At 47.1% G+C, this 17756-nt stretch overlaps 1 protein-coding gene across 1 annotated transcript in view; it reads left to right on the top strand.

Moving 5' to 3' along the window:
- The first annotated feature begins 911 nt into the window (after nt 1–911).
- The window catches only part of DNAJC5 (DnaJ heat shock protein family (Hsp40) member C5), an 88836-nt gene continuing 71991 nt past the window's right edge, over nt 912–17756 (top strand). Inside the window, exon 1 of the mRNA XM_082271554.1 lies at nt 912–995. The gene's annotated coding sequence lies outside the window, so the exon portion shown is untranslated. The remainder of the gene's footprint in view (nt 996–17756) is intronic.

Raw genomic sequence — 17756 nt, 5'->3', positions numbered from 1 at the left:
GCCTCCTCCAATCACCCCTCTACATCCACCACCTCCTCCATTCATCCCCTACACCCCCCGCCTCCTCCAATCACCCCACTACACCCCCGTCTCCTCCAATCACCCCTCTACACCCCCCGCCTCCTCCAATCACCCCTCTACACCCCCCGCCTCCTCCAATCACCCCTCTACATCCCCCGCCTCCTCCAATCACCCCTCTACACCCCCCGCCTCCTCCAATCACCCCACTACACCCCCACCTCCTCCAATCACCCCTCTACACCCCCCGCCTCCTCCAATCACCCCACTACATCCCCCGCCCCCTCCAATCACCCCTCTACATCCCCCGCCTCCTCCAATCACCCCACTACACCCCCTCCTCCTCCAATCACCCCTCTACACCCCCCGCCTCCTCCAATCACCCCTCTACACCCCCCGCCTCCTCCAATCACCCCTCTACACCCCCCGCCCCCTCCAATCACCCCACTTCACCCCCCGCCTCCTCCAATCACCCCACTACACCCCCTCCTCCTCCAATCACCCCTCTACACCCCCCGCCTCCTCCAATCACCCCTCTACACCCCCCGCCTCCTCCAATCACCCCTCTACACCCCCCGCCCCCTCCAATCACCCCTCTACACCCCCCGCCCCCTCCAATCACCCCTCTACACCCCCCGCCTCCTCCAATCACCCCTCTACATCCCCCGCCTCCTCCAATCACCCCTCTACACCCCCCGCCTCCACCAATCACCCCTCTACACCCCCTCCAATCACCCCTCTACACCCCCAACTCCTCTATTCATTTCTTTGTACACCTCCTCCTCCTCCTCCATTCACCCCCCTCTCCAGTCTCCCTCAGGAACTCCTCTGCGCGCTCCAGGATTTCTCTCTTCTCAGCAGAGCGCGCGCTTCTGCGGTGCTGCGTGACGTCACTGCCCGGAGCCGCGCACGCACCGCCCCCTCTGCGCCTGACTGATTAGACGTGACCGAGCCGAACCGAGCGGCACCGGGGAGAGGTGAGACCGGGGACCGGGGGGAAGGGGCGGCTGTGAGGTGGGGGAGGGGGCCTCTGACCGAAGACCGGGCCTGAGGAGGGGGGAGGGGATCCGTATATCATCACCGGCCATCACCTCCATTCATTTCTATGTGTCTGACTGGAGACCCCCTCCCCCAATATACATTATATACAGGATACCCCTCCCCCCCAATATATACTGTATACAGGATACCCCTCCCCCCCATATACACTGTATACAGGATACCCCTCCCCCATATACACTGTATACAGGATACCCCTCCCCCCATATACACTGTATACAGTATGCCCCTCCCCCCATAAACACTGTATACAGGATACCCCTCCCCCCATATACAGGATACCCCTCCCCCATATACATTGTATACAGGATACCCCTCCCCCCATATACAGGATACCCCTCCCCCCATATACAGGATACCCCTCCCCCATATACACTGTATACAGGATACCCCTCCCCCATATACATTGTATACAGGATACCCCTCCCCCCATAAACACTGTATACAGGATACCCCTCCCCCATATACAGGATACCCCTCCCCCCATATACACTGTATACAGGATACCCCTCCCCCATATACAGGATACCCCTCCCCCCATAAACACTGTATACATGATACCCCTCCCCCCATATACAGGATACCCCTCCCCCCATATACACTGTATACAGGATACCCCTCCCCCCATATACACTGTATACAGGATACCCCTCCCCCATATACACTGTATACAGGATACCCCTCCCCCATATACAGGATACCCCTCCCCCATATACACTGTATACAGTATGCCCCTCCCCCCATAAACACTGTATACAGGATACCCCTCCCCCATATACACTGTATACAGGATACCCCTCCCCCATATACACTGTATACAGGATACCCCTCCCCCATATACAGGATACCCCTCCCCCATATACACTGTATACAGTATGCCCCTCCCCCCATAAACACTGTATACAGGATACCCCTCCCCCCATATACACTGTTTACAGGATACCCCTCCCCCATATACACTGTATACAGGATACCCCTCCCCCATATACACTGTATACAGGATACCCCTCCCCCATATACAGGATACCCCTCCCCCATATACACTGTATACAGTATGCCCCTCCCCCCATAAACACTGTATACAGGATACCCCTCCCCCCATATACACTGTTTACAGGATACCCCTCCCCCCATATACACTGTATACAGGATACCCCTCCCCCCCCATGTACACTGTATACAGGATACCCCTCCCCCATATACAGGATACCCCTCCCCCATATACACTGTATACAGGATACCCCTCCCCCATATACACTGTATACAGGATACCCCTCCCCCATATACACTGTATACAGGATACCCCTCCCCCCCATATACACTGTATACAGGATACCCCTCCCCCCATATACACTGTATACAGGATACCCTCCCCCTATATACACTGTATACAGGATACCCCTCCCCCCCATATACACTGTATACAGGATACCCCTCCCCCCCATATACACTGTATACAGGATACCCCTCCCCCCCATATACACTGTATACCGGATACCCCTCCTCCCCATATACACTGTATACAGGATACCCCTCCCCCATATACACTGTATACAGGATACCCCTCCCCCATATACACTGTATACAGGATACCCCTCCCCCATATACAGGATACCCCTCCTCCCCCATATACACTGTATACAGGATACCCCTCCCCCCATATACAGGATACCCCTCCCCCCATATACAGGATACCCCTCCCCCCATATACAGGATACCCCTCCTCCCCCCATATACATTGTATACAGGATACCCCTCCCCCATATACACTGTATACAGGATACCCCTCCCCCATATACACTGTATACAGGATACCCCTCCCCCCATATACACTGTATACAGGATACCCCTCCCCCCCATGTACACTGTATACAGGATACCCCTCCCCCATATACAGGATACCCCTCCCCCATATACAGGATACCCCTCCCCCATATACAGGATACCCCTTACCCATATACACTGTATACAGGATACCCCTCCCCCATATACACTGTATACAGGATACCCCTCCCCCCATATACACTGTATACAGGATACCCCTCCCCCCCATGTACACTGTATACAGGATACCCCTCCCCCATATACAGGATACCCCTCCCCCATATACAGGATACCCCTCCCCCATATACACTGTATACAGGATACCCCTCCCCCATATACACTGTATACAGGATACCCCTCCCCCATATACTGTATACAGGATACCCCTCCCCCCATATACACTGTATACAGGATACCCCTCCCCCCCCATATACACTGTATACAGGATACCCCTCCCCCATATACACTGTATACAGGATACCCCTCCCCCCATATACACTGTATACAGGATACCCCTCCCCCCTATATACACTGTATACAGGATACCCCTCCCCCATATACACTGTATACAGGATACCCCTCCCCCATATACACTGTATACAGGATACCCCTCCCCCATATACAGGATACCCCTCCCCCATATACACTGTATACAGGATACCCCTCCCCCCATGTACACTGTATACAGGATACCCCTCCCCCCCATGTACACTGTATACAGGATACCCCTCCCCCATATACAGGATACCCCTCCCCCATATACAGGATACCCCTCCCCCATATACAGGATACCCCTCCCCCATATACATTGTATACAGGATACCCCTCCCCCATATACACTGTATACAGGATACCCCTCCCCCATATACTGTATACAGGATACCCCTCCCCCCATATACACTGTATACAGGATACCCCTCCCCCCCCATATACACTGTATACAGGATACCCCTCCCCCATATACACTGTATACAGGATACCCCTCCCCCCATATACACTGTATACAGGATACCCCTCCCCCCTATATACACTGTATACAGGATACCCCTCCCCCATATACACTGTATACAGGATACCCCTCCCCCATATACACTGTATACAGGATACCCCTCCCCCATATACAGGATACCCCTCCCCCCATATACACTGTATACAGGATACCCCTCCCCCCATATACACTGTATACAGGATACCCCTCCCCCCTATATACACTGTATACAGGATACCCCTCCCCCATATACACTGTATACAGGATACCCCTCCCCCATATACACTGTATACAGGATACCCCTCCCCCATATACACTGTATACAGGATACCCCTCCCCCATATACACTGTATACAGGATACCCCTCCCCCATATACAGGATACCCCTCCTCCCACCATATACATTGTATACAGGATACCCCTCCCCCCATATACAGGATACCCCTCCCCCCATATACAGGATACCCCTCCCCCCTATATACACTGTATACAGGATACCCCTCCTCCCCCCATATACATTGTATACAGGATACCCCTCCACCATATACACTGTATACAGGATACCCCTCCCCCATATACACTGTATACAGGATACCCCTCCCCCATATACACTGTATACAGGATACCCCTCCACCATATACACTGTATACAGGATACCCCTCCCCCATATACAGGATAATCCTCCCCCACTTACATATGAAGGACACCCCCCCCATCCTCTACATAGGAAGGACACCCCCCACCCCCGCAACCCCCCTCTGTATACAGTAGAATATAATACACTATATACAGGTACAGATGGAATATGCACATCCTGCCCCCTCCTATCTGTACTCTATACTCTATACAGGGAACCCCCCCCTCCCCCTATACATCACCACATAAAGATATAATAGAAGATTGATATTAGGAACGCTCCCATACAGAGAGATGATACTTTATACTGTGATTTCAGTCCATACAAATAATGAATGCGCTGTGATTTCTGTCTGAATCCCATGTGGTTTCCCCACCCAATAATTTGCACATCACAGTGCGACCAATTTGGAAAGGATCGCATAGGTGTGAGCACACATGGGATCCGATTCTGGTGCAGGACTTTGGTCCGAATGCGATGAGAATTCAGCCATACACATTGTCTGCATCGCACAGAAATCGCATGTGATTGGCCGAGCAGTGCAGTGCCAATCATCAATGTCATGTCTGACATCGCTATAGGGTGAACCGCCACTTAAAAAAGGGAATCGCTGCATCCATAGTGTGTGTGTGTATATATATATATTACACAGTATCTCACAAAATTAAGTACACCCCTCACATTTTTGTAAATATTTTATTATATCTTTTCATGTGACAACACTGAAGAAATGACACTTTGCTACAATGTAAAGTAGTGAGTGTACAGCTTGTATAACAGTGTAAATTTGCTGTCCCCTCAAAATAACTCAACACACAGCCATTAACCGCCATTCACCACTTCTGGATCGGGCATTTTTCTGACACTTGTTGTTTACAAGTTAAAATAATTTTTATCTAGAAAATTACTTAGAACCCCCAAACATTATCTATATATATATATATATATATATTTTGAGGGTTCTAAGTAATTTTCTAGCAAAAAAATATTGCAATGATCTCCACTTTATTCTCTAGGGTCCCTGCTAATATATATTAGCAGGGACCCTAGAGAATAAAATTGAGATCATTGCAATATTTTTTTTATCACACCATTTTTTCTCAGCGGTCTTAAAACGCAATTTTATTTTTGAAAAAAATTCACTTTTTTTTAATTAAAAAAAATAAGAAAACAGTAAAGTTAGCCCAATTTTTTTCTATATTGTGAAAGATAAATGTGATACCGAACATGTCATGCTTCAAAATAACACACGCTCGCGGAATGGCGACAAACATTGGTACTTAAAAATCCCCATAGGTGACACTTTAAACATTTCTACAGGTTACCAGCTTAGAGTTACAGAGGAGGTCTAGGGATCAAATTATTGCTCTCGCTCTAACAATTGCGGCCATACCTCACATCTGTGGTTTGAACACCGTTTACATATGTGGGCACGACTTGCGTATGCGTTCGCTTCTGCGCGCGAGCTGACGGGGACGGAGCGTTTTAATTTTTTTTTCCTATTTATTTTATCTTGTATTTTTTTATTTGTACACTTTTTTTTTTTTTTTTTAAAAAAAAACATTTTTTGATCACTTTTAGCCCCCGTTCACATAGAGGCGACCTGTGAGGCGACCTGGTCGCCTCACAGGTCGCCGCAGGTCGCCTTCCATAGGGAAGCTGCGGACCCATTCTAATAGGAGCGACACAAGTCGCTCCGACTTAGAAAAAGGGTCCGGAGCTTCTTTGGGGCGACCAGGAGGCGACCGCCATAGACTTTAATGTTATGAAGTCTGTGGCGGCCGCTCCGAGGTCGCGGCACGCTGCTCGCACCGCGACCTTGGAGGTCGCCAGCCGAAGTCGGATCGCCCCGATGTGAACGGGGGCTTATTCCTATTACAAGGAATGTAAACATCCCTTGTAATAGAAATAGGCATGACATGACCTCTTTAATGTGAGATCTGAGGTGAAAAAAGACCTCACATCTACACTAAAAAAAAAAAAAAAAGTATTTTTTTTTTCATGATGAAAAAAATGGGCTCTTTGAATCTGTTGCAAGGAAGCAACCGGTCCTCCAAGGCCATAGAGTGGAGTGGGGGCCATCTTGCCCTCGCTCGACTTCCTGCCTGAGAAGAGAGCAGACTGGATAGTTTTTCACCGATACGAACGGGTCCGGTAAGTGGGGGGAAAAGGACCGGGAAGCAGCGGGAGGGGGGAGCACCTTTCCCGCCGCCCATGAGGGTGATCCCGCAGCGAATTGGCAGCTGGGACCACCCTTATGTTAAAGTGGACCACTCATCATTTCAAAAAAATACTGGGGTTATGGCAGCTATCTGCTGCTATAACCCCAGGATTTAACATCAAAGTAACAACGTAAATACGCGGTGGGCGGTCCGTAAGTAGTTAAAGTGGAAGTAAACGCTCCCCCACAACTTTATCATATTTTATTCTTCATAAACCCCCCCCCCCTCCCTAATGATTGCTGATTTTAGATGTCTCCTTACTTGCTTTGTTTTCTTATTATCCGTCCCGTTCTGTGTAGTGACGTCACCAACGCATGCGCATCCCTCCTGTATTTCACAGCACGCTCTGAGCACCGTCTATCGATTGACAGGATGCCGTGGCTGTGATTTCTTCTCCCAGCGGCACTCCAATCCAAACCCGCGAGACTGGAGATTGTCTCTGAACTACCTGCTACACCCCCATGTGACCGGGTGACGCCACATGGGGGTGACCGGTTGACGCCACATGGGGGTGTAAACCTTGTCATCGGACTCTACTATAGCGGGGATTAGTTGCAGAATACAGCAGCCTGACAGGCACACAATACAAGGCGAAACTATTATAATATTCTGCACTGTCAGGTCGGCTATGAGCAGCTATGGCAGTGATGGGGAACCTTGGCACTCCAGAGGTTTTGGAACTACATTTCCCATGATGCTCATGCACTGTGCAGTTGAGTAGACCAGTGATGGTGAACCTTGGCACCCCAGATGTTTTGGAACTACATTTCCCATGATGCTCAACTACACTGCAGAGTGCATGACCATCATGGGAAATGTAGTTCCAAAACGTCTGGGGTGCCAAGGTTTACCATCACTGGGCTATAGGAACGTTGGAGGGAAACCAAGGCTTGGTTAAGACGCGATCGCGCAATGCGTGAGAATACAACAAGACAGACATGAGAGGGCGGAAGTAATATGCAGTGCAGACTCGAGAAACCATACCTAAAATGGTGCAGCCTGATTCCTGGAGACACAATTTATAAACGTTTTTATAAAAAATAAGTAATATGAGGTTGTCTTACAATGGCTAATGTTTGCTAATAACTAAATATAATGGACCAGATGAAAGGTGGCAACTGATTGGGAGAGTTTACTTTGATGTCTAAACTGCTGGCAACAAAAGTGAGTACACCCCTAAGTGAAAATGCCCAAATTGGGCCCAATTAGGCATTTTCCCTCCCTCCCTGGTGTCATGTGACTCCTTAGTGTTACAAGGTCTCAGGTGTGAATGGGGAGCAGGTGTGTTAAATTTGGTGTTATCGCTCTCACTCTCTCATACTGGTCACTGGAAGTTCAACATGGCACCTCATGGCAAAGAACTCTCTGAGGATCTGAAAAAAAAGAATTGTTGCTCTGCATAAAGGTGACCTAGGGCCAGTGATGGTGAACCTTGGCACTCCAGATGTTTTGGAACTACATTTCCCATGATGCTCATGCACTGTGCTGTGTAGTTGAGTAGGGCCCAGTGATGGCGAACCTTGGCACCCCAGATGTTTTGGAACTACATTTCCCATGATGCTCAACTACACTGCAGAGTGCATAAGCATCATGGGAAATGTAGTTCCAAAACATCTGGGGTGCCAAGGTTTACCATCACTGGGCTATAGGAACGTTGGAGGGAAACCAAGGCTTGGTTAAGACGCGATCGCGCAATGCGCGAGAATACAACAAGACAGACATGAGAGGGCGGAAGTAATATGCAGTGCAGACTCGGGAAACCATACCTAAAATTGCGCAGCCTGATTCCTGGAGACACAATTTATAAAAAAACTGTGAGGGGTGTACTCACTTTTGTGAGATACTGTAGATAGTGCGTCTCTGTATATAGAGAGCAGTGTATTCAGGTATATAGATGATGTGTCTGTATATAGAGAGCAGTGTATTCAGGTATATAGATGATGTGTCTGTATATAGAGAGCAGTGTATTCAGGTATATAGATGGTGTCTCTGTATATAGAGAGCAGTGTATTCAGGTATATAGATGGTGTGTCTGTATATAGAGAGCAGTGTATTCAGGTATATAGATGTCTCTGTATATAGAGAGCAGTGTATATTCAGGTATATAGATGATGTCTCTGTATATAGAGAGCAGTGTATTCAGGTATATAGATGGTATCTCTGTATATAGAGAGCAGTGTATTCAGGTATATAGATGATGTCTCTGTATATAGAGAGCAGTGTATTCAGGTATATAGATGGTGTCTCTGTATATAGAGAGCAGTGTATTCAGGTATATAGATGATGTGTCTGTATATAGAGAGCAGTGTATTCAGGTATATAGATGATGTCTCTGTATATAGAGAGCAGTGTATTCAGGTATATAGATGATGTCTCTGTATATAGAGAGCAGTGTATTCAGGTATATATAGATGATGTCTCTGTATATAGAGAGCAGTGTATTCAGGTATATAGATGATGTCTCTGTATATAGAGAGCAGTGTATTCAGGTATATAGATGATGTCTCTGTATATAGAGAGCAGTGTATATTCAGGTATATAGATGATGTCTCTGTATATAGAGAGCAGTGTATTCAGGTATATAGATGGTATCTCTGTATATAGAGAGCAGTGTATTCAGGTATATAGATGATGTCTCTGTATATAGAGAGCAGTGTATTCAGGTATATAGATGGTGTCTCTGTATATAGAGAGCAGTGTATTCAGGTATATAGATGATGTGTCTGTATATAGAGAGCAGTGTATTCAGGTATATAGATGGTGTCTCTGTATATAGAGAGCAGTGTATTCAGGTATATAGATGGTGTGTCTGTATATAGAGAGCAGTGTATTCAGGTATATAGATGATGTCTCTGTATATAGAGAGCAGTGTATTCAGGTATATAGATGTCTCTGTATATAGAGAGCAGTGTATATTCAGGTATATAGATGATGTCTCTGTATATAGAGAGCAGTGTATTCAGGTATATAGATGTCTCTGTATATAGAGAGCAGTGTATTCAGGTATATAGATGGTGTCTCTGTATATAGAGAGCAGTGTATTCAGGTATATAGATGATGTGTCTGTATATAGAGAGCAGTGTATTCAGGTATATAGATGATGTCTCTGTATATAGAGAGCAGTGTATTCAGGTATATAGATGATGTCTCTGTATATAGAGAGCAGTGTATTCAGGTATATATAGATGATGTCTCTGTATATAGAGAGCAGTGTATTCAGGTATATAGATGATGTCTCTGTATATAGAGAGCAGTGTATTCAGGTATATAGATGATGTCTCTGTATATAGAGAGCAGTGTATTCAGGTATATAGATGTCTCTGTATATAGAGAGCAGTGTATATTCAGGTATATAGATGATGTCTCTGTATATAGAGAGCAGTGTATTCAGGTATATAGATGGTATCTCTGTATATAGAGAGCAGTGTATTCAGGTATATAGATGATGTCTCTGTATATAGAGAGCAGTGTATTCAGGTATATAGATGGTGTCTCTGTATATAGAGAGCAGTGTATTCAGGTATATAGATGATGTGTCTGTATATAGAGAGCAGTGTATTCAGGTATATAGATGATGTGTCTGTATATAGAGAGCAGTGTATTCAGGTATATAGATGGTGTCTGTATATAGAGAGCAGTGTATTCAGGTATATAGATGGTGTCTGTATATAGAGAGCAGTGTATTCAGGTATATAGACGATGTCTCTGTATATAGAGAGCAGTGTATTCAGGTATATATAGATGATGTCTCTGTATATAGAGAACAGTGTATATTCGGGTATATAGATGGTTTGTGTGTCTCCCGCCAGCCTTTTCTCATGTCACCTAAGGGGACCATCTGTCAGCGGCCTTCCCAGCAGCCTGGAGCTGTGTATAACACGCTTTGTACTCTGTATTAAAGCATTAGGTTCACCCTGTAATGTGTATCGCTGTCATTGCTGTAATTACAGGAGATGAGTCTTTCTGTGCTCAGGTGCAGCAGAGGAATACAGACGCTCCTAGACTGTCTGAGGGCATGGTAGCCAATCAGCTTCAGCTTGTTCAGTTAAAGTGTTTGTAAGGGCAGAAGGTTTTTTTTTTATCTTCATGCGTTCTATGCATAAATGTAAAAAACCTTCTGTGTGCAGCAGCCCCCCTAATACTTAACTGAGCCCCCTCTCAATCCAGTTATGTCTAAGAAAGCCTTGCCTCTCCAAGGACTTTCACTCCTGATTGGCTTTTGGCAGCAGATGGAGCCATTGGCAATCAGGAGAGGGAGGGAGGGAGGGGGCGGGTAAATTGATACACAGAGCCACAGGTTGGGAGCTCACCTGCTTGGGTACCCCCATGGCAAGCTGCTTTCTGTGGGGGCACCCGGCAGAAAGTAGTAGATAGGAGCGCCAGCGAGGGATCCGAGAGGTGTTGTACAGAGTAAGGTGGCATTCATTGATCTCTGGTGAGGTGTTGTAGGGAGTAAGGTGGCATTCATTGCTCTCTGGTGAGGTGTGGTACAGAGTAAGGTGGCATTCATTGCTCTCTGGTGAGGTGTGGTACAGAGTAAGGTGGCATTCATTGCTCTCTGGTGAGGTGTGGTACAGAGTAAGGTGGCATTCATTGATCTCGGGTGAGGTGTTGTAGGGAGTAAGGTGGCATGCATTCATTGATCTCGGGTGAGGTGTTGTACAGAGTAAGGTGGCATTCATTGATCTCGGGTGAGGTGTTGTACAGAGTAAGGTGGCATTCATTGATCTCGGGTGAGGTGTGGTACAGAGTAAGGTGGCATTCATTGCTCTCTGGTGAGGTGTGGTACAGAGTAAGGTGGCATTCATTGCTCTCTGGTGAGGTGGGGTACAGAGTAAGGTGGCATTCATTGATCTCTGGTGAGGTGTGGTACAGAGTAAGGTGGCATTCATTGCTCTCTGGTGAGGTGTGGTACAGAGTAAGGTGGCATTCATTGCTCTCTGGTGAGGTGTGGTACAGAGTAAGGTGGCATTCATTGATCTCGGGTGAGGTGTTGTAGGGAGTAAGGTGGCATTCATTGCTCTCTGGTGAGGTGTTGTACAAAGTAAGGTGGCATTCATTGATCTCTGGTGAGGTGTTGTAGGGAGTAAGGTGGCATTCATTGCTCTCTGGTGAGGTGTGGTACAGAGTAAGGTGGCATTCATTGCTCTCTGGTGAGGTGTGGTACAGAGTAAGGTGGCATTCATTGCTCTCTGGTGAGGTGTGGTACAGAGTAAGGTGGCATTCATTGATCTCGGGTGAGGTGTTGTAGGGAGTAAGGTGGCATGCATTCATTGATCTCGGGTGAGGTGTTGTACAGAGTAAGGTGGCATTCATTGATCTCGGGTGAGGTGTTGTACAGAGTAAGGTGGCATTCATTGATCTCGGGTGAGGTGTGGTACAGAGTAAGGTGGCATTCATTGCTCTCTGGTGAGGTGTGGTACAGAGTAAGGTGGCATTCATTGCTCTCTGGTGAGGTGGGGTACAGAGTAAGGTGGCATTCATTGATCTCTGGTGAGGTGTGGTACAGAGTAAGGTGGCATTCATTGATCTCTGGTGAGGTGTGGTACAGAGTAAGGTGGCATTCATTGCTCTCTGGTGAGGTGTGGTACAGAGTAAGGTGGCATTCATTGCTCTCTGGTGAGGTGTGGTACAGAGTAAGGTGGCATTCATTGATCTCGGGTGAGGTGTTGTAGGGAGTAAGGTGGCATTCATTGCTCTCTGGTGAGGTGTGGTACAGAGTAAGGTGGCATTCATTGCTCTCTGGTGAGGTGTGGTACAGAGTAAGGTGGCATTCATTGCTCTCTGGTGAGGTGTGGTACAGAGTAAGGTGGCATTCATTGATCTCGGGTGAGGTGTTGTAGGGAGTAAGGTGGCATGCATTCATTGATCTCGGGTGAGGTGTTGTACAGAGTAAGGTGGCATTCATTGATCTCGGGTGAGGTGTGGTACAGAGTAAGGTGGCATTCATTGCTCTCTGGTGAGGTGTGGTACAGAGTAAGGTGGCATTCATTGCTCTCTGGTGAGGTGGGGTACAGAGTAAGGTGGCATTCATTGATCTCTGGTGAGGTGTGGTACAGAGTAAGGTGGCATTCATTGCTCTCTGGTGAGGTGTGGTACAGAGTAAGGTGGCATTCATTGCTCTCTGGTGAGGTGTGGTACAGAGTAAGGTGGCATTCATTGATCTCGGGTGAGGTGTTGTAGGGAGTAAGGTGGCATTCATTGCTCTCTGGTGAGGTGTTGTACAAAGTAAGGTGGCATTCATTGCTCTCTGGTGAGGTGTGGTACAGAGTAAGGTGGCATTCATTGATCTCTGGTGAGGTGTGGTACAGAGTAAGGTGGCATTCGTTGATCTCTGGAGATTCTGCCAATGTGTCATCAGAAGCACAATTGGTCGTCATGTCCTTGAGTGACCTATGTGGAAGAGTATTGAAGCCACCACTGGCTCTTCATTCAGAATTGCGGGACATCTTTGTGTGCGATCCTAAACCAAGATCTCAGTATTGGTCAGCTGTAGAGTCTTTGTTTTATGTTCTCTTAGGTTGTATACACAACATCTGATCTTCTGTTTAGTCACCCCCTCCCCTCTGACAGTGGCGTATTTCATATTCTAGGGTGAGAATGCTGATGGCTCCTTAACCAGGGTGGATAAAAATTGATTATTATTTTTTTATTATTTAAATTGGATTTTTTTAAATTTAAATCACATTTGTTTTTATTTTTATCAAACTTTTATTAAAAAAAAAAAAAAAAATGCTTTTAAGGGAAAAATCTAGATAGATTTCTATTTAAGATACATTAACCACTTAAGGACCAGGCCTATTACCAAAACTTGATTACAAGTTAAAAATCAGTACTTTTTTTGCTTGAAAATAAAAGTTTGATAAAAATAAAAAAAATCCAATTTAAATTTTAAAAAAAATAATCGGTGTGTGTGTGTGTGTATGTATGTGTGTGTGTATATATATATATATATATATATATATATATATATATATATACACACACACATATATATTTTATTTTATTTTTTTGTTAGCAGAGACCCTAGAGAATAAAATGGATATCATTTCGCAATACTTTGTCACACTGTATTTGCGCGGTGGTTTTACAAACGCAATTTTATTGGAAAAAATACACTTTTTTTTTTAAATTCAAAAATAAGAAATCAGTAAATTTAGCCCAATTTTGTTCTATAATATGAAAGATGATGTTATACCGAGTAAATCGATACCTAACATGTCATGCTTAAAATTTGTACTCGCTCGTGGAATGGCGACAAACATTGGTACCTAAAATTTTTCATAGGCAATGTTTTAAAAATGTTTACAGGTTATCAGCTTAGAGTTACAGAGGAGGTCTAGGGCTAGAATTATTGCTCTCGCTATAACGATCGTGGTGATACCTCACATGTGTGGATTGAACACTGTTTACATATGTGGGCGGGACTTGCGTATGCATTCGCTTCTGCATGGGGACGGCGCTTTAATTTTTTTTTCCCTATTTGTTTTATTTATTGTTTTTTATTTTTAGTGCCGGTTCACATTTCTGCGAGGCGGGAATGCTGCGAATATACAGCGTGTTCCCGCATCACATCCGCACCCCTGGCAGTTCACACTGCCATATGCAATACGCAGGGGGGGGGGCAGTTTCCCCAAAATCATGTGGGGGGGGGGGTCCCCCAAAATCATATGAACTGTGACATTTATACTAAATGCGTTCAGTCCCTTTTTGAGGAATGGTGTTGCTGGCTGCACTAATGATGTCCAATAAGCCATACAGTATGTGTAAAAACCCGGAGGACATGGCCGTCTGTTTTACCACCACTCAGGAATCCACAAATCATTTTTCTAAGGCAAAGTTACGGAGATCACCCAGTGTGATGGTTGCTCCTGCCAGCACTTCTGTTGACCCATTTCCAGCCATGGTAGTTACCAACCCATTCATTAGGGCAGAGCTCAGTTAGTTAATCTGAACGATGACGGTATAGTTACAGTGGAACTCTAGCTAAACCGTTTTTAAGATTTAGGACATCTGTCAGTATTGTTTCCTACTGTGTCCATTGTGGGGATTTCTTTATTTCCTGGTCTGGTGACACAACAGGAAATGGCAGTAAATTGCAAATAGGTGAAGAAAAATACTCCCATTTGAAGTTTTCTCCTCGCCCTGTTCTGGGGATCGCTATCAGCGTTTTCCCTCACTTTGTACCAGTGAGAACTTTTCCCAGGAAGCGTGAACGGATCTTCCCAAAGCAGTATAGATCTGTGGTCCTAATCCTTCTCTTCTCTATCCATAATGCTCCTTTTACACGGGGCGGATCCGTTTTGATGGACGCCGCTTGCTCAGTGGGGATCAGGCGGATGACCGGTCCATCTCCCCTCACTGTGCAGAGACGGACGTGTCTTAAGCCGGATGCACACCATACAGGGCTCTTTCACACAGGTGGACCGTTCAGATCCGCCTGTCCGTTTTTTTTTGGCGGATCTGAACGGTCCCCCCATGCATCCCTATGGGGGATCGGATGTCAGCGGAGACATGTCCGCTGACATCTGATCCGATCCGTCAAATCTGGATGGATGGAAACCCTATTTTCCATCCGTCCAGCGGATCGGATGAGAATGGACCGACGGTCCGTTCCCATCTGATTTCCCCATAGAGATGCATGGGGACCTAACAGATGTATCTCCGCACACAGCATGGAGAACAGCTGTCATTCCCCCGCTGAGAAAAACAGACTCCGTCCAACGGACGGTTTATGTGAAAGGGGCCTTAGATTTACATTCAACTATGTAGTGCAAGGGTCTGCCTGACTGCATACAAATTAAAAGTGTTTGGATTTGACCTCCATATTATATGGTTTTAGGAAATCCTAATGGGGAAAAAATCCAAAGAATATTGTATAGTGTGTATCCAGCCTTAGTCCCACTCTCCTCTATGGGGAGATCAAATGAAAACATACAGTCTGTCCGTTTTCATCCAACCCGCAAGAAGTGACGGTGTCCAAACTATGGCCCTCCAGCTGTTCAGGAACTACAATTCCCATGAGGCATTGTAAATCCCTGACTTTAACAGACATAACTAGTGGCACTTTTCCACTGCAAGTACCGGCTCGGCTCCACTCGGCACTGCTTGGCCCAGCTCCGCTCAGTTTGCTTTTCCACTGTGTGGTACGAGTCGGCACTTTTCAGCACTGTATAGGCTCTACTCGGCTCGGTTTGCTTTTCCACTGTTGTAGTACTTAGTAGTAAGTGGGTGGGATTACAACGATTCTCTGACCAATCAGTGGCTAGTAGTGACAAACGATCAATGTTGAGTGCAAATATTGTGGGATATGGTATCGGTATGGCCTGCTTGGAACCCCAACCGAGGTGGTACTGTTTAAGCGAGCCGTACCATGTAGTGGAAAAGCGCCGCTGTACCAAACCGTACCGAACCGTACCATGCGGTGGAAAGGCGCAAAAGCGAGCCAAACCGTTCGGTTCCATGCAGTGGAAAAGCGCCATAGGCATGATGGGAACTGTAGTTCCTGAACAGCTGGAGCGCCATAGTTTGGACACCCCTCAGCGGATCTTGTTGGATCGGATGGCAGTCGGGTGTCAGGGGACACACAACCGCTGTCATCTGCCTCCCCATAAAGGTCAATGGGTGTCCCGTTCGGGGACGCCTGAAAAAACGGACAGGCGGACCCCGATCGGTCCGACTGTGTGAAAGGGGCCTAAGAAAGAATTGGAGCTCCGCTTGAAGTGGATTAGCATTTTCTTTTTTGTTCACATCATCCTGGTTCTTTGCGTTTGGTTTTAAAAGAATTCATCCCTCCTAGATTGTAAGCTTTAACAAGCTGATTCCTCCTGTATTGTAACTATAATGTCTGCTCTAATGTTATAAAGCGCTGCACAAACTGTTGGTGCTATATAAATCCTGTATAATAATAATTATTATTGGCACTCATTCAAATGGCTGTTTTTAGCCCAATTTCATATGTCAGGGGTGTTAAATTAAATTTCATTGCAACATCAGCAGTATGGTTGCCATCAAAGGATCGGTTGTATCTGGAGTGTGCTACGTGCAAGGTTCAGGGGTGTTTTACGTGCAGAGTTCCGGATTGTGCTGTCTACAGAGTGTAGAGTTCGGGGGCGCGCTACGCACAGAGTGTAGAGTTCGGGGGCGCGCTACGCACAGAGTGTAGAGTTCGGGGGCGCGCTACGCACAGAGTGTAGAGTTCGGGGGCGCGCTACGCACAGAGTGTAGAGTTCGGGGGCGCGCTACGCACAGAGTGTAGAGTTCGGGGGCGCGCTACGCACAGAGTGTAGAGTTCGGGGGCGCGCTACGCACAGAGTGTAGAGTTCGGGGGCGCGCTACGCACAGAGTGTAGAGTTCGGGGGCGCGCTACGCACAGAGTGTAGAGTTCGGGGGCGCGCTACGCACAGAGTGTAGAGTTCGGGGGCGCGCTACGCACAGAGTGTAGAGTTCGGGGGCGCGCTACGCACAGAGTGTAGAGTTCGGGGGCGCGCTACGCACAGAGTGTAGAGTTCGGGGGCGCGCTACGCACAGAGTGTAGAGTTCGGGGGCGCGCTACGCACAGAGTGTAGAGTTCGGGGGCGCGCTACGCACAGAGTGTAGAGTTCGGGGGCGCGCTACGCACAGAGTGTAGAGTTCGGGGGCGCGCTACGCACAGAGTGTAGAGTTCGGGGGCGCGCTACGCACAGAGTGTAGAGTTCGGGGGCGCGCTACGCACAGAGTGTAGAGTTCGGGGGCGCGCTACGCACAGAGTGTAGGGTTCGGGGGCGCGCTACGCACAGAGTGTAGAGTTCGGGGGCGCGCTACGCACAGAGTGTAGAGTTCGGGGGCGCGCTACGCACAGAGTGTAGAGTTCGGGGGCGCGCTACGCACAGAGTGTAGAGTTCGGGGGCGCGCTACGCACAGAGTGTAGAGTTCGGGGGCGCGCTACGCACAGAGTGTAGAGTTCGGGGGCGCGCTCCGTGCCTTGTATTTGAAATCCATGTGATATATTCTATGTCAACTGTTTTTC

Source organism: Pelophylax lessonae, assembly GCF_965119305.1.
Source record: "Pelophylax lessonae genome assembly, chromosome: 11".
NCBI lineage: Eukaryota > Metazoa > Chordata > Amphibia > Anura > Ranidae > Pelophylax > Pelophylax lessonae.
This window is presented reverse-complemented; position numbering and strand designations above follow the sequence as displayed.